Source organism: Myiozetetes cayanensis, unplaced genomic scaffold (assembly GCF_022539395.1).
Source record: "Myiozetetes cayanensis isolate MyiCay16 unplaced genomic scaffold, myiCay2020 scf10, whole genome shotgun sequence".
NCBI lineage: Eukaryota > Metazoa > Chordata > Aves > Passeriformes > Tyrannidae > Myiozetetes > Myiozetetes cayanensis.
The window spans coordinates 4,159,123-4,183,792 of record NW_026086605.1 but is presented as its reverse complement, the minus strand read 5'-3'; the positions used below and the strand labels follow the sequence as shown (position 1 = coordinate 4,183,792).

Here is a 24,670-nt window from a genome sequence, read left to right as displayed (position 1 = left end):
GAAAATGGACATGTTGCCTCTCGGTGTTTTCCTGTGTATTTGATTTGGATTTGCCCTCCTTTCCTGTGGTTAGCCCTCTTATTTATAGTAATGTGGAAAATCCTACAGTCTTTGGGATTTTTTTTGGAGGACTCATCCCTCCTAAGGCTGCCTGCAGTATCCGTGGGCATCTGCTCAGGGAAGATGAGTCAAGACTTTGGGCTTAACCCCTGCTGGAATTTTAAACAGGAGCTCTCTGGGTTTACTGGTAAGGAGCTGATGGTGGGATGTTTGTGCTGCTCATGTGACCAGAGCTGAGCTCCAGCCCTTGTTTGTGTGCATCTTCTTCCATGGGCTCTTGGCAAATCCCCTCATGAGCAGAAGTTTTCAGAGAGGGACACCAGGGATGCTGTAGACAGGGTCCCATGCACAGAACCCCAGCAAGAGTTTTTGAAAGGGATGTAGAACCATCCAGAAGTGAGGTCACTTCTGTGGAAGTCCATGACAAATGGAAAAAGTCGTCAAAGTCTTAGTCTACCCCTCAACTGTTCAGCTCCTTCTCCTCTAAGAGGATCTCCTGAGTATATTGTGGGAATCCAGAGCAGGACAAAGACATCCTGTTTGTCAGTGGAAAATCAAACATCACTCCCAACCTAGGGGAAACTTTTTATAAAGGTTCCCAAGACTCTGTGTGTTCTGTAGGTTTCCCTGCTGGGGAATAAGAGCCCCAAATAGAGAGACCATAGATGTAAGTGATGCAGTTTATGTGTTAAGGGGAAGGAATGTGTCTCTGAAAGCAAATGTCCAGGGGAGGCCAAACCTGTGCTGCCTTGGGCTGCTGATGGACAACTTCAGTGGAAAACAACAGGGCACCTCTTTAGTCTTCTGTAGTAAAAAAAAGGGTTTTATTTCCAATCATTTGGATGAACTCTAACATCACCCAGCTGCGATAAATTCCAGTTCACTTTATTATCCGACATCAAGCCCAAATCTTTCTTTCTATTATTTTTAGTGCTCTGTAGTTCTTTGGAACCTGTCCTTGAAGGGTGTGTGTGGATCCCCCCTACACAGGTTGCTCTGTTCCAGTAACTAGAGGAGGATTTAATTCCTTTAGTAAACAGGGGTTTAACTTTATATTCTCTTAATCTTTGTCAAAGGGTGTGCCTTCCTTCAGGAATGGGAAGTATGCAGCAATTGAGGAAGCCATTTACATTCCATGTCAGCGATTAAAAGAACATAAAACTGTTAATACAGGCCTTGCTGAACATACCAAACTCCCTTGTACCTGTAATAAAGTCAGATTGAGAAGACTGTAAGATGCAATCTCCACCTCTTTAATGCAGGACGTGAAAGTGCAGTAAATTACCTCTGTGGGTGTCTGTCTGACTAGCTGGAGCTGCAGATGTTGGGATCTGCTCCTTAAGAAATACAGTGTTGTCAAGGAATGTTTAGAGGGATGTCCACCAGAAGATTTGCATTCTGGAAGAGCTGTGTATGGTGTTAACAACATGAGGCTCCTCATGTCAGCAGGAGCTTCTAGGTAGTGTTTGTAGGATGGTTCAGTTGGTCTTGCCTGTGGTTGGCATTCGTAACACACGAGGCAGGTGATAGATGCCAAACCACAGAACAAGTTGGTTATGGCTTTGCAAATTCATTTCTCCCTTTTCTCCAGCATTCCTGGCTTTGGTTTTCAGGAGCAGTAACGGCCTGAGTGTTGCAAGTCCCTGTGGAAGTTTTTTCAGTGCGTGTGTGTGTGTGTAGGTCAATTTATTACCTGTTCCTGTAAATAACACCATGCATTGGCCTGCAGAAGTGGTCTGTGCTCCCAAGGAAAACAATTCCAAGGCCTCTGTGCTTGTCTGTGGAAGTTGGTGGTTGTGTTTCTCCTGCCTGTAGCGCTGGTGCTGGGCATGTTGTCACTGGCACTCAATGATAAGTGGTGGCAGAGCAGGTGAGGCCCTGGGGGATTGAAACAACCAGCACGGGCACACTGCTTATTCCAGGGGGTCTGCAGGGTGATGGAGTGAAAAATAATGACTCAGGAGAGAAATGAGACTGCATTTCTGCAGAGCAAACACAGGGCAATAACAACTGGTGGCAGCAGGTCGGACTGGACCCAGTAGGTTATGGACTCCAGGGGTGTGAGAAGGTCATCACATACCTGGGGACGGGAGAGGTGTTTCAATTCCTGCTTCCTGGGAACCTCCAAGGCTGCAGGTGTGCACACAGACCCTGTCTTGTCCAGCCTGCTGCGTGTGTCCTGATGTTGCTGTGGAACATGCAGCTCAAAGCATCGCTGCTGAGCAGTGGAGTGGCCATTAAATCAGCAGTAGGTAGGAATAGAGACATAAACACAAACACCTTTCCTTGAGTAATAATAGCAATGCATATAAAGCTCTGATACTTGTGCTGTTATTTTATGATGGTTTCATGTACAGCATGTTATTCCTTGGAGAATGGTGGGAGTGGAGGTAGATGGGACCCCTGAATTACATAATTTCTGCATTGGGTCATGCAACAAAAACCTGGATGTGACTTTCCACAGTTAGGAGGAACAGCTGCTTTGAGTAGTCTTGACATTAAACTCCATTTATTGAAAACCTTAGAGATTTTCCAAGCCTTGAGTTATATTTCAAAACATGATTTAGATGCATTAGGCAACCCCAAGTGGGAAGCAATGTGTTAAACCATCTGTTATCTATGGAAAAATTTAATGTCAGTTTGGTGTTTTCTGATATTTAGACTCAGCAAGATGTGTTCATATGTACTGGGCAAGATGTTCTTAGTTAGTTCTGGAAGAGTTACTGGTACCTGACTTCACAGCTCGGGGGTTGAAATCTTCTGGATGGCTTGCAGCTGTTAAAATTACTTTTGTGTATATTCATTAAATACTTTGGTGATTAATTTCCAGGCACTGCCCATCCATAATTGCAAAACCAAAATCATTTGCGGTGAATTCAATTTGTCAAGGGCGGAAAAGCTGCGAGTTCACGTTGCAAGTACATTCCTTACTATGATTTAGTTGCAAAAGATGATTGCACTCTTGAGAACCTTAAGCTCTGTAGTACCTGAAATGTTTTAGAAACACTTGTCATATGGAGAGATTTCCAGAATCAGCAAATCATCGATCAGCTGCAGAATAAACCACTTTTCAGAGCAGCTGACTGTGCTGGCGTGCATTACATCAGCAATACTGATGCTCTGCTGTTGTGCAAGGGACAGTATTATATGCACATATAAATTCCTTTGAAGCTGATTGCAGCATGTGGGTCTTGGAGGAGAGCAGGCTCATGATTGTGTCAGTGAAACAGAACCTCTGTAAGATTAGATCTGAGCTGCAGAGTGGAACAGTATGTGGCTACTGGCTGTTTTTTTCTGGGACTGGAAACATTTTGCGCTCTGTCAGGAATAGGTCTGTATACAGCAAAGTGCTTAAGTGTTCTTTTAACTTTAAACATATGAGTAATCCAGGTAAAGTCAGTGGAATTACTGATTTTCAAAATTAATTTCATGCTCAAATGATTTGCTGACAAAGGTCATAATTATGAATGTCAAAGAAATATAACTCTGAGCAGATGTTAGAGAGCTTTTTCAGTGCTGACTCCTGTAGGTACCTGAGTCTGCAGCAGATGAAGATAAAAAGCTGAGATAAGTGGAGGGCATGTCAGGGTGAATGTGGAGGTAGGATGGCTTTGCCCTGAGAACATCCACAGCATTCCAGGTGTGTCCTGGACAGTTCCCTCCTGGTGGGACTTGTCCAGCTCTGCAGGGGGAGCAGGGAGAGTGAGATCAGCGTGGTTGTGGCTGATGAGCCACTGGCAGTGACCATGGGAACGTGGAAATGGAAAGAAAAAGCTTGAAAGTTTTAGGGAAGCTGAGTTCACTATTCATTTCCCCATAACTTTATGCTCCTTTTTGCCAGGTTTATAGCACAGCCTTAACAAAGCAATATAAAAAAAGGCAATATATGAAGCTAGATTGCTGCCTTTTAGTCCCTCAGTAAAAATTCTTCTGTTTTATCAGGAGGCAAAATCCACCTCAGGCCATGGTATAAGCCTCCATCTTATCCTATAAATCCCTCTGAATGTCAGAGATCTCCAGAGGTTTAGATCATCTCTGACTGTCCCCCTTGCACATTCACAACTTCTTCATGGAGACACAGTGCCCAGGATGTACTGGGAGGGAATGGCCCAGTGTTGGAGGTCACTTTGGAACCTCAGCTCCAGGACTGAGGAGGCTCCAGCAGCATTTTCAGGGCTGAAAAGCAGGCAATAGCCATCTTCATGCATGGTGCTGGTGTGACCTGTTCCAACGAGGCTTTAGCATGCAGAAATGTTTTGTATTCTTTTTTTGTGGTTAGGAGAAAAGAAGTCGTTCTCCCTTCTTTTCTGCCTGACCTTTGTGAATAGGAGCCCTGATTGGTGTTCAAGTGACATTGGAGCTGGATGAATTTAGCAGGGAAACAACCCATTTCCAGTGCCAAAGAAAATAGCTGACGAGATTTGTTAATGAATTGACTTGCTTATGTAGAACCAATGGCTTTGAAATAGCGATAGAGGAAACAAATCTAAACAAACAAATCCTGAACAGAGAGCTGGGACCTGTCAGAATATACTTACTATTATAATTCTATGCTGTAACTTTGCCAAAAAACTGTGACCTCAGCCTGTTTCATCTGCAAGTGCTGGAGCTGGCAGCTGTACTGCAGCGCTTCAGAGCGAGCTGACAGTTGGGATTTCACTGTAATTGAAGCAAAAGTTTCACTGTAATGGAAGTAAGAGTTTTTCCCTTCTGCAATGGCAACAGTCAAACGGTCTAAATCCCAGTGAAATGTGAAAATTCAGCTACCACTGCTACAGGAGTGATTGATAAGTGGCTCTAAGGGTACAGGTATTTGCCCCATTTTTGTGGTCTAAGGATGGCATATTTAGGGTGGGCATTGAGATACCAAGATTTGTTCTGTAATTGAGGATTAGCAGATGTGTGGTTGAGGCTGCCTTTGACTGTGCCATTTTGGAGCTGTGTGTGGAAGTGAAAGGGTTCAGCTCCACATCAGGAGCTAAACTGCTGCTTTCTTGATCTGTGGGTTTTTTTGTTTGTTGGTTTGGTTGGTTGGTTTGTTTTTGGTTTTTTTTTATTATTATTATTTTTATTTTTTTCTCCTCAGAATCACAGAATCATAGAAAGGCTGGGGCTGAAAGGGATCTGAAAGATCATCGAGTTCCAACCCTCATAAACACAAGGAGTTCCAACTCCTTATATAAATACATCAAAAGAAAGGAACAGTGAGAGAAGATATTTATATCCTGATATAAGATGCAGGAAGTGGAGAGGACAAAAAAACCTGGAATTTGTATTTCTGAGACCTTCTTGTGGCTGAATGTCATAATCTCTAACGTGGTCAAGCTTTTTCTCTTCCCATGCCCCATAAAACAGTGGGACACTGGGGCTGTGCCAAATCCCCTGGAGAAAAGAGAGGACTATGTCCTACTCACAGCCCAAATCCTGGCTCTGGGGGCGTTTGTGGGCTCAGGAGAGCCAGTGCTGCTCTGTAGCCTGGGTGTGTGTAAAGGACTGAGGGAATGATGCTCTTTCTTGATGGAGAAACTGAAATGTGAGAAGTTCACACATCTCTGTGTGTTCCACAGAACTACAGACCTTGTTCACCTAGCAGAAAAATTAGTCCAGTGGGTAGGACAGGTCCTGTTTTCTCTGCATGAGCATTTCTCTGAGTTTCCAGAGCTTTTTCAGTTGACAGTTCTGAAGCAAGTTAACACAAGGCTTTGCTTGTTCACTGTCTGTCAATAGGAGCACTCCTAGAGCTGGACCTTCCAATTAAAGATCTACCAATAATAGTGAGGCAGATACTTGCTGGTGCAATCAATTTAATAAAGAATTGGCGTGGTTTAGGTTTTGCTCTCTGAATACATTGCAACAGTAGAATATAACATTTTTCAGAACTGTGTTTTAATCTCCCTTTGAGCTGCAGAATGTGAGGTTTTCAGCATTTCACTTTGACATGGCTCAGCAGAGAGGTTGGGAGGAGAGCTGGCTATCAGGAAACAGGAATGCGTGCTCCCTCTGTGAGCAGGCTGAGGTCAGCCCATCTTGGAGATAACGAGCACATAGACAAAATGCAATCATCTAGGAGCTTAAATTAATAACTAGGGGGGAGACAAGAGATAAAAACAACTTTCTGGAAACCTTGTAATCTGCTGATACTCCCAAATCCAGCCCACGTGGCTCAGGAGCATCGCATGTCCGAGGTCATCCTGCGGGTTGGCAGGTGAAGGACGGGTGGGTCCAGCTGGACCCAGCTTTGCTGACAAACCTCCCAGGGGTTTCTCATGTGTTCCTGAGATCTGCTCCTTGGGCAGGTTTCAGAATCCTTCTGTTTGTTGGTTTGTTTTTTGAGTTTTCTTTTTTTTTTTTTTTTTTTTTAAATTTGTTCTGGCAGGAACAAGCAGCGTTTCAGTAGCGGCGTAGGGGAAATACACAATTCTGCTCTGCACCGTCGGTGCCCCGGCACTGCCCAGCTTGTTTGATCTCCTATTCACAACACATGCAAAGATATCAGGCCAAAACCAAGAGAATTCTCCTGCTTTTCAGAAACATTTGTGAATGTTGCTTCTCTGCCTGGGAATCTGAGCAGCATCTCCGCAGGGCACAGGGCTGGGCACAGCACACGCATCCCCAAGGCACAAATCACACATCTAAGAGGGAAGAGAACGCCTCATTGTTTCCTTTAAACACCTCTATTTTTTGTGATGGACTTTCTGTAAGTCAGATTGCTGCAGCTCTTGGCACCTGTTTGTGTTGTAGTTCATTCAGTGCTGCATCCAGCTCTGGGGTACTCAGAACATGGACATGGACATGGAGCAAGTGCAGAGAAGGCCGTGAAGGTGATTAGAGGGATGGAACACCTCTCCTGTGAGGAAAGGCTGAGAGAGTAGGGATTGTTCAACCTGGAGAAGAGAAGGCTCCAGGGAAAACTTAGAGCCCCTTCCAGTGCCTAAAGGGGCTCCAGGAGAACTGGAGAGGGACTTGGGACAAGGCCCTGGAAGAATAGGACAAGGGGGAATGGCTTCCCACTGTGAGAGGGCAGGACTAGATGGGATATTGGGAAGGAATTCTTGGCTGTGAGGGTGGGCAGGCCCTGGCACAGGTTGCCCAGAGAAGCTGTGGCTGCCCTATCCCTGGAAGTTCCAGGCCAGGTTGGACGGGGCTTGGAGCAACCTGGGCTAGTGGAAGGTGTCCCTGCACATGGCAAGGGGTTGGAATTGGCTGAGCTTTAAGGTCCCTTCCAACTCAAACCATTCCATGATTCTGTGATTCAAGTAATTGTCACTTCCTTGAGTTTGCTCCCCTAGGATTTTATCAGTGTGGTGGATGTAAGAGAAGGGGCATAACAGCAGCAGGAGGAGGAGAATGACCTGTGTCCTGGTAATATGTGTCCATGTCAGAACAAACTGGGGAAAAAAATCACAAGAGCAAAAAAAAAAAAAAAAGGCAAGATGCAAACATTTGAGGTCCTTTTGATCTTATTTTTGCAGATATTGAAAATTCATGTCCTCAAGTTTTTTTCTGCTCCATCACAAGTTTAAAGAAACCCAACAAACCAACCAAAACCAAACCAAAAGCAATCCCCTGATAATATTGTCACAGTTATGCTTAAATCCTAAGGTTTGGCAGCTTTGCTGTGCTGTGGTCATGAAGTTTAGACAAATGAAAGTCAAGAAGAAGATTCTTTTTTCTTCCCCACACTCTCTGTCCCACGTGATTTGTATTTTGAGGTCCAGGGGAGGTGGTTTTACGTTCCCAAAGCCTTAAAAGAACAAACGTTTATGAAGAACTGAGTGTAGGAGTTTTTTTAAGGGGCTAAGGAGAAAAAAGTCATCCTGTTCTCATGAAGAGTTCATACCTTGGTTTCCTTTAAAAATCTCAGTCAGCAAGCGAGTGCAGGAACTTGCACAGAAATTTCAGTCTAATCTGTCTCTCTTCCCCCCCCTCCCCTTTTTTTTTTCCTCTCTTCCCTCTTTATTTTTTCTTCTTTATTTTCTCTCTCTTTTTTTTTTTTTTTCTTAAATCATTTTCAGAACTCCTTTGGGAGAGATTTCCAGGTGTACACGAATTCCCACAGACACAGCAGGGCAGCCTTCATCATTTTCTGCCAGGGGGTGCAGTTGAGGTGGCCACTGTGCACAGATCCCCCTCAAAAATATCGGGGTCCTCCTCTCTCGCTAAATCCTTGAAAAGAGGAGGGAAAGCAGGAGAAAAAAGTGTCAGCAAAGAGTGTGATTCCTGGATGTTTCTTTGGGCACGATGGGATTCAACCCCACTGATGTAACGGTTCCTTTTCCATTTGGTGTGACTCAGGCAGCAGGCATGTCTGCAGAGCTGCTTGCTGCAACAGCTGTGCCTCTGCAGCTACTCAGGATAGGTTGGCCTCCTGAAAAAATGAAAAAAAAAAAAAATAGGAAAGAAAAGAATAGAAGCAGATTGGGGGAAAAAAAAAAAGATTAAGATATAAAGAGAGAAAAAGCTGGATGACAGGTACGTAAGGACAAGAATCTCTTGTGCGGGGCAGAATCCAGAGGAGAAGCAGATACTTTCCTGGATGTTAAGTTTGAGACTCTTTCCAGAAAGTTTCAGTTCCTTTCCAAGTGACAGAGCAGTTTCTTAGGGCTGCAGAGGGTGGTAGAAAGCTCTGCTGGACAAAACCATCCCCTCCTGCCGAGCTCAGTGGGCCAGGGAGGTGCTGAGCGATGTCCAGGCCAGGTCACCTCCCACCACCCGGAGGGGGAGGAGGGATCACAGCATTTATTTGTTTCCTTGCCCTCCAGCAGAGCCTTGAGGATGAATTTGTTCGCATTTAGAAGATGAAAAGCAGGTTATGAGCACCGAGATATCAGCCAAGAGGGCTGATGCAAAAAGCAGAGTCTATATGAGGAGCCTGAGTGGGGAGGAAATACATATATGGAAACATAAGCTTGGCAATAGGGTGCTTTTTTCCCCCCTTCTTTGATGTCTGGCCTCAGTAATCCAGACAGATTCCTTCAAGAAATTGGTCCAATTTATTCCTGGGCTTTTATCTTACTACCTGCTACTTGTTCATTTGAAGGAGCTGTGAAAAAAGTCCAGCACCTGGCTGGTGTGGAAATGTGCTTTTTGTATGAATAAGGTAATTTGAGTGCACTGCAATGTTCCCCTGAAATGGGACTGTTCTTGGCAATCTGTGCTTCCCCAGTCCTCCTGGGATGAGAGCAGAGCCTGCCTCTTCCTTCATCTGACCCACATATCTGCACTTTCTGTGTTGCTCAGTCCAGGAAAAGAGCACTGTCCTCTTCCTATCTGATGCTCTTGCTTTCCCCAAGGGAAAAAAAAAAGAGTAATGTTCAGTCAGGGCTCAGTTTCAATGCAGTCTTTATCGTGTTACATATTTTATCTGCCTAGCATATTCTGCTAGTGCTTAGGTATGAAAAGGTCATGTTTTGTAACAGTTTTCCTGTGCTCTGATCGAAATAAGTAAAGTTTTGGCTTCAGAGAAGTTGTATGTGACATTTAGAAATAAAGGAAAGCAAGATTCCTCACCAAATGAATCAGAAATACAGATATACAGCCCACTCTGACTTCAGGGGAATGGTTTCCCATTTACATGAAAAATGAATTTGTTACATATAATTGTTAGTTTTATTCTGGATATTACATAAATTGGAAAAAAAAAACAACACCAAAAAACATACAAACATAAAAAATCAAACAGCCCAAACCAAACCAAAAGAAAACAAAAATAAAACCACAAAAAACCACAAACCACCAAAACAAAAAACAACTGAGGGAAAATTAGGAAATGGAAGTAGAGATATTTTTACAGCTTAGCATTTCCTCCATCTCTGAAAACCGTGGAAATAACAGTTTTCTTTACATTCCATGCAGCCCCTTGTATATAGCTTAGAATTCTTGTCTGCCATGACTCGTGGTTTACAGACAGATTCTGCCTTTCTCCTCAACACTGATCTCTGCTTGCCCTTTGTGCTCTCCATCTCCCTTCCCCCTCAAGTGACAGGTAAACCAAGCTCCAGCCATCCCCCAAAATCGTTTCTCCTCATTCTAATTGAGCACTAAGGCAGTAAATGCCTTATCAGTTTTGAAAGAGCAGGCTGGATAATTCCAAGCAGATGTCTCCCTTTCTTAAATCACAACATCAGTTATTTCTTGGTCAGTCTTGATTAGCTGATTCTTGCATAATGAGAAACTCCACTTAATGGCCACTTTCTCTGTGGGCTGAACATGCTGAAAAGAACAGCTTTGCCCCCAGAGAACAAGAGGCTGATGAGCCAGTAAAATCAGGCTAAATGGAATGAGTCTTCCTTGTGAGTCATTAGAAGAGATGACGCTCTGGCTCACAGATGAGATATCTCTGATGAAGACCAGTTGTAAAAGCACAACTTAACGCTTAATAAATGTATCGGGGTGACTCATAAATCCAATGTACACATTTCTTTCTCTCCAAGACGTGTCAGGTCCAGTGCAGCACCGTTTCCTGTGTGAGATGTGTCCCCTGGCTGGAAATGGGCTTTAAAGAGACGCTCTTGCAGTCATCACGTGAAAGATGACTGGGCCATAAGCTGGCAGAGGACTCAAAATGAAAATAAGAGGGTTCAGCCCCCTTGCATTTGGCTGAAAAATGGGCAGCTATCACATGGTGCCTGTAGGTGTATCGTATTTTGGTTAGACTTGAAACAAATCTCGTTGGAGATTGGGTTGGTGGAAGCTGCAACAGCTTAACGAGTTTCCACAGACCCCTTTGGTAGCTTGGGCAGTTGTAGTTGGACAAATGAAAAGTTGATCTATGAAAGAGCAGGGATTTTGAAAGCTACAAAAGGAGTGAAATGTGGGGTATCTCTCTTACCTCTACATAAGCAGCAAAACCCTCATATATCAAAAAAAAACCCCAAATCACAATATTGGTTGGGTTACAGTGCTGAGGTAGCATAAATCCCAGCAGTGATTGTAACATAAATGCTTCTGAAACAAAATATTTGGGCAGGAGAGGAAAGAATGCTCTAGAAAGATGTAGTTGTTTTATTAAAGAAGTGGGGAGCTATGAGTGCCTTCCGAAAACAAAGCAATCTAAAGCAAGTAGCTGCCATTGTAACTATGATTCACCTTTGGGTTGGATCAATACAATCTTTGTTCACAAAGGAGTTGTATCATCTTTAAGAGTCTTCATCACTTTATTTTGGGGATGTAAATTGTGGCAATTTAATGTCTTTCCAAACTATTATGTGGCTAATGTTCAAGCAGGGCATGCATTTGACTTTCTTTAAACTCAGAGACCTAGTGATTTGGTATAATGGTCTTTTTAATGATAAAACAAAGCCAGCTCTTGTTAGGATGTTTGTATTTAGTAGCACCTGTCTGATCTTTTCAAATAATAAGTGCTGTAATTTTCAGAAAGTAATTATGGATTTTTATACCAATTTAGAGGAATATCCATCAAAATTGCAAGTGAGAGTTCCTTGAGAGTAGTCACAGATGCCTCAATGTAAAGATGGGTTTATATTGATGAAGTTTGCCCAACCTGTTCTGTAAGAAACCAACACTGTCCCTTAACAATTCCTGGAAGAAAAATATTCATCACTGTCTGAGCAGCATCAGAGAAACTGCTTCATTTTTTATTTTCCAGGGGCTGAATTCATTTGTTTTGATTCCACACCTCCTAATAATTTATCTCAGATCAATGGTGTAGTCACAAAGACTTTCTGTCCTTCTCCTGCAGCAGCACTGACACTGCCATGCACCCAAATCCTCTGAATAATGGGGAGAGAAAATAGTTGCACCTTCATTTTCCCCCAGTGCTGGTGGCAGCATCACTGTCCCCCCAGAGAGCCCCAAGGTGTTGGGGTCCAGTAGTGAGTCACCATCAGCATAAGAGCCAGCAGCAAATATATAATTTTTTATATGTAATGAATTCACTTAGTAGGAAAGGGCAGGGTAGAGAATGAATTGTTTAACAGATTAATGTGAATGTCTTTTATATTTTATAAACCTCTTAAGTCCCTGGTGTGCTGAGCCAGGTTTTGTTTATGTACATGGAAACATGGAATCTTTTCCAGTCCCTGTGCAAATAACACAGAATTGGACTTCATTACATGGGCTAATTTAACAAGTCCTGGGAGGCTTTTTGTTACTGGGGAATAGAGGAGGAGCCACAGAGCCCAGAACTGCTGCACCAGCACAATCTCTTTGAGTGAAATAATCTGTCCTTGCTTTCCGAGCAATCCAGGAAAGTTTTGCCTGAGCTCACAAGAACAAAAATTTTGGGGCAAGACCCAATTTTCCACTGGGGCCACCTGAGCAGGCCACAAGAGCCTTGGTGACAAGCTCCAGCCCAGGGTGCTGCTGCAGCACACTCTGATAGTGGTTCCTCAACAAATAGTTGGAAGCATCCAATTTTGGTGAAGCTCTGAGCTTTAATGAAGGATTTGGAGATCTTTTCTTTATAATGAAAAGCATTAAAATTCTAAGACTGGGAATTTATTTCTCTCTCATAACTAGTGGATAATCATGTGGTGCTGAGAAGCAAGGCGTTTAAAACTGCTGATATTATTGCTGCTATGCCAGTTGAATAGAACTAATGCAAGCATTGCATAAATATTTTAATAGCTTTTTACTGTATTTCTTTAGAAAATGTTTAAAGAGCCACCTAATGTCAGACAGAGACACTTCCTAAGTAAACCCTTGTTAATTCTCTTTTAATGGCTTTATTAGCACTGGGTAATTGAATATTGATACATTTAGCAGCCCTTTGAGTATCCTGTTTTATTGAGGTGTTACACTCACATATTGATAAGTAGCACAAATGTTAGAGCACTGACTAATTGCATCTTTGCTTAGCTCTGTTTGAACTGGTTCAACACGGAAAGATGAAAAGGTAAAGGAGAGCTCCCGTTTCTATCAGCTTTATGTATTTTATATGCATACTTTGTACCACTTAATTTGGGTTCATTTTGATTCCCAGTATGCCCAGTTAGTACGAGTCTGATCACACTGTCAGAGCTGGGGGAGTCTAAATATTTTACCCTGTGAAATGTTCTGTCTTTTATCTCTTCTCTTATGAATAATTTACTTGTTGGTGCAGCTTCAGAAGTGAATCCTGTTCTGCAAAAACATCTATATATTTTCCTGGGGAAAGTAATATTACAGTGATATTAGCTTTCTCCTTGGAAACTCTCCTTACACTATCACAAGTCTGAAGAGTGGTGGATACCTTGTCTTGCTCCTGGTCTAAATAGCCAGCTGCTCTTTTCTGTGCTTCCATGGGGAGCACTGGCATTACCAGACACATTTAATCATAGCATGGGTGCTTTTCTCATCTCCAGTGTTCTTCTGTGCTGCTTTATGCATATTTTTTACAAAGTTCAAGAAGGGTGAAAATTATTTCAAGAGCAGAGGGACCATAGAAGTTCATGCAGTGTCTGGAAACCACATCTCTAGGGCATTTACTGTTGCTGGAATTTCTGAGCTGAGGGAAATTTTGGAGGTCTTCCCAGTGTTTCCTCACCTACTGTTAAGACAATTAGAGGTGTATCAGAGCAGGATGTGTAAGTGAAAACTGACCTGTTTTCAGTTCAGAAGGAAAACATTCTCATTTATAGCAGTAGAACTGAAAGGAGAAAATCCCTCTTTTCTTGGTTTTCCCAGAGTTCTCCCATTAGAGCTCATAACCAGGTGGGGGTCAGGCCCTTCTCCCAGGGAACAAGGGACAGGATGGGAGGAAATGGCCACAAATTGTGTCAGGGGAGGGTCAGGTTGGACATCAGGAGGAATTCCTTCACAGAAAGGGTGATTAGACAGGTGGGAGGTGGTGGAGTCTCTGCCCCTGGAGGTGTTTAAGAAACAACAGGACGTGGCACTCAGTGATCTGGTCTAGTTGACACGATGGTGTTCAGTCAAAGACTGGACTTGATGATCTCACAGGTCTTTTCCAGCCTCATTAATTCTGTGATTCTGTAAAGGCAGGGTATGAATTTGTCCATGCAGGTAAACTATTCAACATACAGAATGAGATTTTTTTTGCGAGGGACTCAGATCCTGAGGTCTGGTCTCAGCCCTGTGGATTTTGCCTTGTTTCCTGAAGACCATGCAAGGGCAGGTATGTCTGGAAAATTCAGCAGATGATAACTGACATCTCCAAGAACTGCAGATCCCACAGGATTCTAAGATTTTGCATTACTGTGTATTTTTTAAAGAAATCAACATGTATTGGTGATTGCAGCCTAAAACCAGAGCTCTTCCTTACCTTAGAAGTGGAATTAATCTTGAACATTGGCCAGATGCAATTTCCTCCTCCTTACTTTATCTGAAGGCATCACCTCAGAGGCTGCTCCTGCTTGTGACAGCTGCCTTGGGCAGTGCTGTGGCGTTGTTGTGGGATTGTAAAACACGTGTAGCTCTTGGGCACTATTAGAAGTGTTGGAGGAGGGATGCAAGAAGGGACTTGTGTGTAGGTTACACATGAGTTTTTAAGCAAATGCACAAGGTGGGAATGTGGGATGTAGCTGCTTTATCTGTGATTACAACTTCATATCAACACCAACGTGGAACAGCTGCCACCAGGGCTGAGGCTTCTGGCCAGTGGTCACTTGGCAGGAATGCCATCCTTGGCTCACATGTGACGCGTTGGATTCTCAGTGTGGTGGCAAAACTGGCCTGATGGTGAAAGAAAGAATGTAAAATTTAGCTTGTAACTTGCACTCAGGCATGAAATCAGGTGTTCCCCAAAAAGCGTGGGAGGAGACCGTGATTCCACCCTGGATTGCACACACAGCCTGTATCCCATGGAGTGCTCCATCCTGGACACCACCTGCAGCTGCTCCCAGCAGGCTAGGAGTGGTGCAGGGGCAGATGTGTGCTTTGTGTAGGGGATGGAAGAGGAAAGAGGCTCAGGTAAGGTATATCCATAGGAATCTTCTATGGAAAAGCCCTCTTGCCCAGCAAGGCTGCACAGGAACTGTCATTAATAAAAACAGAGTCATTGTGCTCAGCCCTGGAAGTCAGGAAATGCACCCAGCTGGACTGCTGAAACTTGTTTTGGTTTTCACTCCAGGAGGGATTCTGAGATCAGAATTTATTAGGAAGGGATTACTGCAATCCAGAGATAAGGAAAAATTAAGATAATGCCTCAGTCCAAGCAAAGGATGAATGCCAAGGATGTGATTGACAGTGCAATTATTGACAGGGCTAAAATATGCCCGTTACTTTAACCTTGGAAGTTGCACACCAGGTACAAGGTAGAGTGGCCATCTGGGAGTGGAAGGGGATGTTGGGAAACTGTCTTTTCCTTTAGGAAATTATGTCAAGAATGTATAAGGAAACCATTAGGACATGATAATTCCTGACTGAAAATCGTCCAGGAAGAACAGGTTAGATCAGGGGTTACGTCACTCATTTAAGGTCATCCTGATTTGTAAAGCTCTATTAATGTCAACAATGGGCTGTTCCTGTGGATTTTTCATGTTGTTATTTTTCTGTTCCCTAATTAAAAAGATGTTTTTGAGGAAGAGAAGAGCTAAAGAGGAAGACAACAGGTAGCAAAGGGAGAGAATAAGTTGGTCATAGGATAAATCCTTTGCGTACAAAACTTGTGGTAAAGAAAAAACTACCTCATAACACAGAAGTAAAATGAAACTTAATACCTTAAGGGTCTGGAAAATATGCTGATTCTGTAATAATGTGCAATTTTAAATTTTCTCTGGGATCTTGAAGAAACAATTTTATTGATTCCAGAAATGGCTGCCTGATGTTGATTCTTGAAGCTGACATAGAACAGGAAGCAGCTCTTTGTTCTGTGGGAAAATAGAAAACCTTGTATTTAGGAGGGATGAAAGCAGGATTGAGAAACATAGGATTTTCTCAAAGAGATCACAGAGAGAAGTCTTAGCACCCACTAGCAAATTATAGAATCATAGAATGGTTTGGGTTGGAAGGGACCTTACAGATCACCTCATTCCACCCCCTGCCATGGGTAGGGACACCTTCCACTAGCCCAGGTTGCTCCAAGCCCTGTCCAACCTGGCCTTGGACACTTCCAGGGATGGGGCAGCCACAGCTTCTCTGAGCAACCTGTGCCAGGGCCCCACCACCCTCACAGGGAAGAATTTATTCCTCATATCTAATTTAAATCTCTCCTCTTTCAGTTTCCAATGAACTAAGACTCGACAATGGTGCTGAGCTGAGATCTGGTCAAGGAAAAATTAGGAAGCTTGTCTTAGACAGGGGTTTAGGATGTGACTTTAGTACTCAAGTAGCCCATTTTAGAGCTTGGATGTTCTCATGCTTTTTATCAGCTTGGTGTGTTTGATTCAGAGGAGATTGAGGCCTCCACTCAGACATGCTTAGAGAAGAACTAATGTGCTATTCAGATACCGTGGCAAAAGTCAATTCTAATTTATTTCCATGTATTACTAATGTCATTGCATGAATCATTGCAAAAGATATGGAGATGAGAATTAAAAAAAAAAAGAGTTAAATTGGAAAGGCCTAGTATTTTTCATACATTGCCAGTTACGACATTTAATCTTAATTGTGTCTGAATTTGACTGATTTTCCAATTGCCTGAGTTTAGTGAGAGTTATGTTGTTGCTAGGACACAGAGACTTCTTGTGATACATCTACCATCAAAGTAAAAAAAAAAGATTTTAAAGACTGATTCTTATATTTACATTCAGAAGTATATTTTGAGCAGTGGTGTCCTAATGCAGAAGGACCATAACACCTTTATTCTCAAATAAATGCATCGAGAAGTGGTTAAGTAATCATTTTTTAATCTCTGTGCATAAACTGGAAAGAGGATGATGCTCTATGCTTGCTCTTGTTTCCTGTGGTTCCTTAGTCATGGTTTGTTTATCATTTTCACGTTCTCAGCAGTGAATTTGGGTTTTTTCTGCTTCTATTCTGTTGTGTGTGAGAGGTGTCCTAGTACCACTCATTTCTGCTATTAGTTTGTTTCCCCCTTTTGAAAATTAGTAACTGATTTTAAAATGCAGCCACAGATATTCTGCTGGTTCTGCATTCCCTTAAAGAGTAATTCACTGCTTGTGTTCATAAGGACCTAGAACCATCCATGGAGTAAGATTATTTTATATTACAAGTATCAGCTACATAGTGGTGGCTTCCCAGGCCAACTTCTGTGATGTTTTTTATGGGAAGATTTGAGACTGTGATGTTTCTGTAGGCCTGAATGAACTGAACACAGCAGTGCCTTCACTTCTGACTCTCTCACCTCTGAAAGGCCACAGGGAAATTTCTGTAATGATGCAGAACAAGAACTGTGGAGGTCCTTGTCGTGTGTGATTCATGTCCCTGAAGCCACAGAAGCTCTGCAGGAGGCTTAGATGTAGATGTCGTAGTAAATGAACCTCTCTGCTACTAATTGGTTTGAACTATTTGTATCCATGACCCAGCACTCCCGGCCCTGGTTGCATTTCCAGAACCAATACTTTGCCCTTGGTGACCTGGCAGGTTCTTTTTTTAATCCTGAGAGAGAACTAGCATGGAAATGGACTCATTAGACTCATCTCATCAGTCTTCCAAGTTATGGCCATGTTTGGGTGCCAACAAGTTCACACCCCAGCCTGACCACAGATCAACTCGCTCAGCCACATTTATTATCACCGCAGGGTCAGGAAATATGTAGGATGGCAGAGCTGGGAAATCCTTTGGCTTACTGCTTTTCTGTCCTGGAGAGAAGTATTTCTGGATAAAGTCTTAGAATTTTTTTTCTTTTCTTTTTTTTTTTCCTCCTGAGGAAATGCTTTGAAGGAAAACATTTAGCAATTTTTTTCAGGAGGGATTGTAGAAAGTGTCATTACAGTAAGAGAAACAGGAGAGCTGGACAAAACCCTCGAGGTAACAAATTATTCAAAGTACAGTGTAAGGGGCTCCAAAATAACCATGAATTTGAACTGAATACCAAATAATAGAATCATTAAGGTTGGAAAATTCCTCTAAGATCATTGAGTCCCACCATTAACCCAGCATTTAACCCACCACTAAACCCCAGGTGCCACATCTATGGCACACATTTGTACCTAGGAAGTAAGAGGTCCATTTGGAGCATGTTAAAACGTTTAATTTCCTAACTTTACAGGGCATTTTATTTCAGAACTGCTCAAACTTTTCCTTGACATCAACTTTTTTGGTTGGAACTTAATATTTCAGCAGAGGAATACGGTGCAAGGCCAAGGCCATTGTGATGTGTGATGAGAACAGTTAGAGTGTCGTTCATCTTCTGAGTTCATGAAAAACTGAAACAAGTTTGAAATTTATGACAGTAGAAGACAATGACTATTTTACTAGGGCCATTTAGGACTGTCATTTGCATGAAATTAAAGATGGGCTCTTATAAATTTATGTATGAAGTTCTGACAATCCACATCATTTTCGAGACAGAGATTTAGAATGTGATACTGGAATAACATTTGGTAGATATATTGCTAGATCAAAGTCTGTTGGTATTAATATGAAATTTCAGTTTTCTTTATCTTTTACAAGGAACTTTTTTTTTTAGCCCTGGAGGAGTCTCCAGTAATCAGTGGTTCCAGCAGGATTTTAGCAGGCCCTGTGAGGGGAAGGGTAGATTTTTTTAGCACACTTTGCTGCTTGATGTGCTTATATATTTTTTCCAAAGGGGCGCTTTTGAGGGGAGAATTCATTGCAGGGGAAAATAAAACTCCTTCATCCAACATGAAAGCTGGATATGTCCAAAGAACAGATGACAGACATTTCATGGTGTACAGAGAAGCTCTTGTGCTTTGAGGGTGGAGTAGCATGTAGGTCCATAATACAAACTCAGATGCCATAAAGGAATGTAAGCAATAATGTTATGTGCCAGAAAAAAGCAAAATAGATGATGTTCTACTAACAAAATATGTTCATGTTATCACCCTTGGCTAACGTTACTGCCTTAGTTTGGGGTTTGTATTAATTACTGAAAATTGTGGGGGGTTGTGCTCCCCAGAAGAATGGTTTATTATTCCAAATACAGCTGACATCTTGCAGCTGCCAACACCTCTTTTTTTAATAAATTCCGTCTTATTATGTGTTTTAACGTGTGCATCAGCTTGCCAGAATGACACTGTATGAGAATATTTTCTTCAAGTGTCTGTGGCTACTAACCTGCTTGGATTTGAAGACCTCTGAATCCTGGTGTGGTCAGTAAAATGTGTTCCAGACATTTAATTCCACTCCTTATCTCTATAGTTACTGAATGTATCCGTAATGAATCATTTCCAGAACATCTGGATGGATGTGGATAATGAGATCCAACTGCAATTTATCTGGTACTTAATTTATGATTAATATTTTATCTATATGATCATAGAATCACAGAATGATATGGGCTGGAAGAGACCTTGAAGCTCATCTCATTCCACCCCTTGCCAAGGGCAGGGACACCTTCCATTAGACAGGGCTGTTCATCTGCAGAAGTTTGTTTCAATGAAATGCTTTTTTATTTTTAAAAGGTCTATTTATTTTGAGAGCAACGTAGGAGTTCTCCTGTAAAATAGGGGTAGATGTGTGAGTACAAATATCTCCAGATAATTTGCCTGTCTGGGTGTTCTCAGCTTGGAAATCTGTTGCTGATGGAGGGATCTGAGACAGTGGCAATACCTTCGATCTCTCCTGCTGTCCATCTGTGGCACAGCAGAGTTTCAGGGTTTCTAGGCTTCTTTTCTGAATACTTTTGGTTTATTATGAGATTCTGGGAATTTCTCAACCTCAGATGAACAGAGCTGATGTTTTTGTGCACCCTTCCCAAGTGAACGTTTATTAGCAGGCGATTCCTTCCACATTCCTGTGATTCCTTTGCAAACTGTTGTGTTGTGGAATTTTATCAAGCAACACCATAATTTAGTCATTTGAGGGTGGAAATATAAAGATCAGGGACATGGAATATTGGGTGAGCTTTTGTGACCTGTTGAATTTGAATGATATCTAAGGATAAAAACTTTAGGCTCCCTGAAAGCAAAGGTACAGTCCGCTGAACAGAAAATATTCCTTTCTCAGGCACAAATTATCTATAGATGGAGCTTTAAAAATACTGTCAATATTAACATTTTGGGTTTTTTTAACTTGGCTTGAACTTTTCAGATTGTCTTTTAAGCCCTCATCTTGTATTACAAGAAAACACACATAAGATCTGATTGTTATTCCAGTATGGACAAGTCCTAATGATGCTAACACAGAAAGAGAAGTCAGAATAAACAGCAAATTATTTTTGTGTTCGTGCTTGTGTCTGTGAAAGTCTTGTGTAGTGCAGTGGCTGATTTCTTCAGGGAAAAAATAACTTTGACCACAGTGCTGGATCAGTTCCCTGCAATCTGTCTAAGTCAAGCTTTCGATATAATTTTCAGGCGTGTTTCTTTAAAGAAAGTATTTGACCTCGTCGATCATCATATTTCACTGTCACAATTACGATTCCCTCAAGAATTAGCAGTGTTTGTCCAATATCAGATGTTCTGCTGTGATGCTCCTCACTGGTAGGGAGCTGATGGTTTGGAAATGCAGTTCTGGGAGGGAATGGTGTGACCTTGAGGGACAGACCTGCAGTTTATATCTACCTGCTCTTTCTCCAGTTTAAATCTACCTGTTCTTTCTCCAGAGGCCCTTTCTGAGGTTGACCAAGTGAACCGATGAATCACCCTCAGTGCAGGACCATCGCCTTCCTGGGGACAGAGTGGGAAATTCAACCCATAGACACGTGTTGGGCAGTAAATCAGAGTCCTGCAGGGAGTGCTGGTCTTCCTCTGTGCTGGTGAAATCTATAATTGGAGCAGGGCTGGAGTGTTCAGCACTGAGAGGACGTGGGGATATCAGCGACGTGACGAGCCGAGCCAGAATGGAAAACTTCCATGAAGGCTTTGGGAACAGGGCTATGATCTCAATGACAGTTTTGTTATGGCTTAGGGAGATTCAGCAATTGCATGGGGTTGCCAATCTAAAGTGGTTTGGATTCCAGTGTTTTAGTTTGTTCCTTTAGCTGAGGAGTTTGTCTAACATAGTTGGAGCTGGACTCCCGAGATGGGAAAAGGCAAAGCGTGGAAAAGGCTTGGAAGGAAACCCAGCTGTTTAACAACCAGCCCAGATCATCAGCTGTGAATCCTTTCGTTTGCCTGCAGAGGAAATAATCTGAGATTAATAAATGAAGCATTCAGGGGCTGGGCTGGGAGGTATGTGGGATCAAATAACATTCTAGGCAAAGACAAACTCAGGCTGTAAATGGGAGCTAAGAAATCGTCCGAGTCTGAACAGGGCGGGCTGTGTTAGAATCTCATCTGGGCAGGGAATTAAGAATTGATCTTGTGAGTGTCTGACAGGGAATTGTTGACACTCATGTGCATCCTCCAGCAGCTTCTGCACCTACGTGCAACTTGTCACATTGATTCAAAAATATCTTAACCTAAACTCCTTGAACTTCGGGCTCTTTTGGGGGTTTGTTTTATTTTCAAAGGAAACTTGTTGCTGTGAGATGGTCTGAAATACTGGGGCAACAGCAAAGATGCATCTGCCATTTATTTGCAAGTGTCACAGTTAAGCTCTTACGCTGTAAAGGGCTTTTCTACAGATTGTGCAAAACCCCAGCTTGGGCAGTAAAACTGCCTTCCCTGCTTTGCCAGTGGAGATTCAGAATTATTCCTCTTTCTCTGGGGATCACAAGGAATCAGTGACAGAATATAAAGGCTGTGCATGAGATTTTCCAGTACTGACCTACTTCTTCTCTCATTAAAATCACTGTGAGTTTTACCGTTGACTTTTCAGGCAGAGTCAGGCCAATATTGTGTGCTAATGAAATTGCTTTCCAAAAAAGCTTCTCCAGTAGTTGTGTCCAACTGTTCCAAGCCATGGGTCACAATATGATTTCAAAAGCGCTGAGGAGACCATCAGCATTGTGAAACGTATTTCCTGGCCCTGGGTGGCTCAGATTTGCATCTCAGAGGCTGTGGCAGGAAGGAGAAACCACACAGAGGGCCCTTTTTGGAGGAATCTGTTTGTGCATTTGCCTCTGTGGTCTCCTTCTCCAGGGCTCCCTCATCATGTGGAGGAACCTGGCAGGAATAGGGAGGGCTGCAATTATTAAAAAATACCCCTCTAGGCTACACAGGGGTTGCATAAGACAGGTAGTCTCAGGGAATTCACTGCTTTATTATTGTGAGCTTTAAACATTTAGGATTTTTTTTTTCCCCTTTTAATTCCTTTGCAATTTGCTCCACAGTTCAGTGTTTCACACTGTCTGGACACTCAACAGCCCAGAGAGCTCTGCCAGAGGAGCCCAGACACAGTGAAAAAGGATTTTCTTTGGGTTCAATGCATATCCATAAGAAGGAGATTTACCTGGGTCAGGTTTTTCCTCAAGTACCTACAGGAAATGCTGAATAAGCATAACAGCCTACATGGATAGAAGCCCAATTTTCCTAATATTAAGCATAGAATCAGAGCCAGGGATTTGGTTTGGGGCTAAATGAACTCCAGGATGTAAAGCCGAGACCAAAAGAAAAACAGAATTTTAAACTGTATGCTTTAAAGTTAATGAATAGTTACACTGTCTGGAATACTGCAGGAAATAAAAACTCTGGGTTTTCTTGACTTCTTACTTTTGGAGATTTTTTTTTTTTTTCCCCTTGTACAATTTAGCAGTCAGAGATCTAGAAAAGGAAGACCCGTGCGTTCAGAAAATGTGGGGAGAGAAAGTATTTTTTTAAAAAAAAAAGAAAAAAAGAAAGGTTATCTCTCCCAAAGTGTCTGAGCTGAGGCTGTGAGAGGCTGTGAAAGCAGCAGCAGTGTGCCCTCCAGTGACAGGAGCTGCTACAGCAGCGAGAGTGACAAGCTCCCCGGGGACTCCTCCACGCAGGGATGCTCAGAAAGTTAATATGAATGAATAAAAAATATGGCTAAGTGAAAAATATCTCCATTCCACCCTCACCACCTTCCCTTCAGCAGATGCCTGCCTTCTTAGCTTGCTCTTAATTTGCTGTGATCTTCCTGCTCTTGGAAAATGATAGAATTGGTTTTGGCTTTTAGACTAAAATACGCCAGAAAAGAATGCAGGCCCTACATCTGTGAGTAGCTGCCAGTTTTAATAATTGTATGTACTTTGATGGGCAGTCCAGGAACCAGGAGCTTTGTGGTACCTTTGTGGTGCACAGGATCTTGACTTTGCGATGGGATTGCAGAAGGAAACCCACTGGCCTGGGACAGGGACTGAGGGCACTCAGCATCCTGCCCTTCCTTGCACTGGAATGACTCCAAGGGCTGGTCCCTGATGGAAAATAGGCTGGATTATGAGAGAGGAGAGAGAACTTGGAGGTGTTCAAGGCTGCATGAAGCTTGGAGTAACCTGTTTTAGTGGAAGGCGTCCCTCCCTGCCTGTGGCAGGGGGTTGGACCAGATGAACCTTCAAAGGTGCCTTTCAACCCAAACTATTCCGTGATTCTGTTCTATAATTGTGCCTTCATTTAGGTTTCCAGCACTTCTGTGCCCTAAGGGCATCCCAAAAAGGTGGGCAATCCGAAGGTCAATAGAGGTGCATTTCTCTAAAAATGTAATGATTTAAAAACTGAACCTTGTTCTTTTGCATGGAGGGGATCAAACCACGGAGGTGACAGGTCAGAGCTGGCAATTTTTTTTGAAGTCTCTTTTATTGTTTGAAGTGTGGGTATTGATGCAAGACTGCCCTGCCCTCCCTTGCTCTTTTTCTTGTACACATACAGCTGCATGCAGAGAGAGGGAGAGAAATCCCCTGAGCCAGGGGGGTTCAGGTTGGACAACAGTAGGAATTTCTTCATGGAAAAGGTGGTCAGGCATCAGAATGGGCTGCCCAGGGAGGTGCTGGATTCACTATCCCTGTCCAAGCAATGACTGGATGTGGCACTCAGTGCCCTGGGCTGGGTGACAAGGTGGGCATCGGGCACAGGGTGGACTCGATGGGCTGGGAGGGCTTTTCCAACCTCAGGGATTCTGGGATTCTGTAATCTCAAAACAAACCTGGGACCTAGAAAGGAGAATGAAATGAAGAAAGCTCGACAAAAAGCAGCATTTTTTAAGAGCTGTGTTTTGATCTGGGCGATGTGAGCAGAGATTTACGGGGTTTGCTTGAGCAAGAATTGAATTGTCTGTCATCTCCCACTGCTGAATAATCATATTGCACACAAGGTCTGCCTTAAACGTGTGAAGAGGGAAATCCTTCCTCTCCAGTGAAGGGAACTGATCATATGGAGAGCAGCTGTAATTGAATTAGATCCTGATTTAATAAAATACTATTAGGAGTGACACTGCCTTACACTGTAGTGGCAGCCCTTTGGAGTAGCACTCAAAGCAGTTGCCAGGTGGGAATCTCCAGCTTTTTAACTATAATTTCCTGGCCTTTTTTTTTTTTTTTCCTGAACTACTTTTTCATAAGGGGAAAACTACAAAGAGACCACAGCTTGCACAGGCATGAGCAGTTATCCTTAGCACAGGAAGAGTTTAGTTGATAAAATAGATATTTCGATCAGATCACTGTATTATATCAGATTTTCAACTACTATTTTCAGTTTGTACATTTTTTTCTGTGCCTTCATGAAGTTTTGAAGAGAAATAGTTGGTTTACAGAGTGGAAGAAACTGTTGACTTGCAATAACTCTGTCAC

At 42.7% G+C, this 24,670-nt stretch overlaps 1 protein-coding gene across 1 annotated transcript in view; it reads left to right on the top strand.

The window, feature by feature from the left end:
* Nucleotides 1–24,670, top strand: part of ADAM12 (ADAM metallopeptidase domain 12) — a 178,462-nt gene that overhangs the window by 45,714 nt on the left and 108,078 nt on the right. The gene's annotated exons all lie outside the window — the stretch shown is intronic.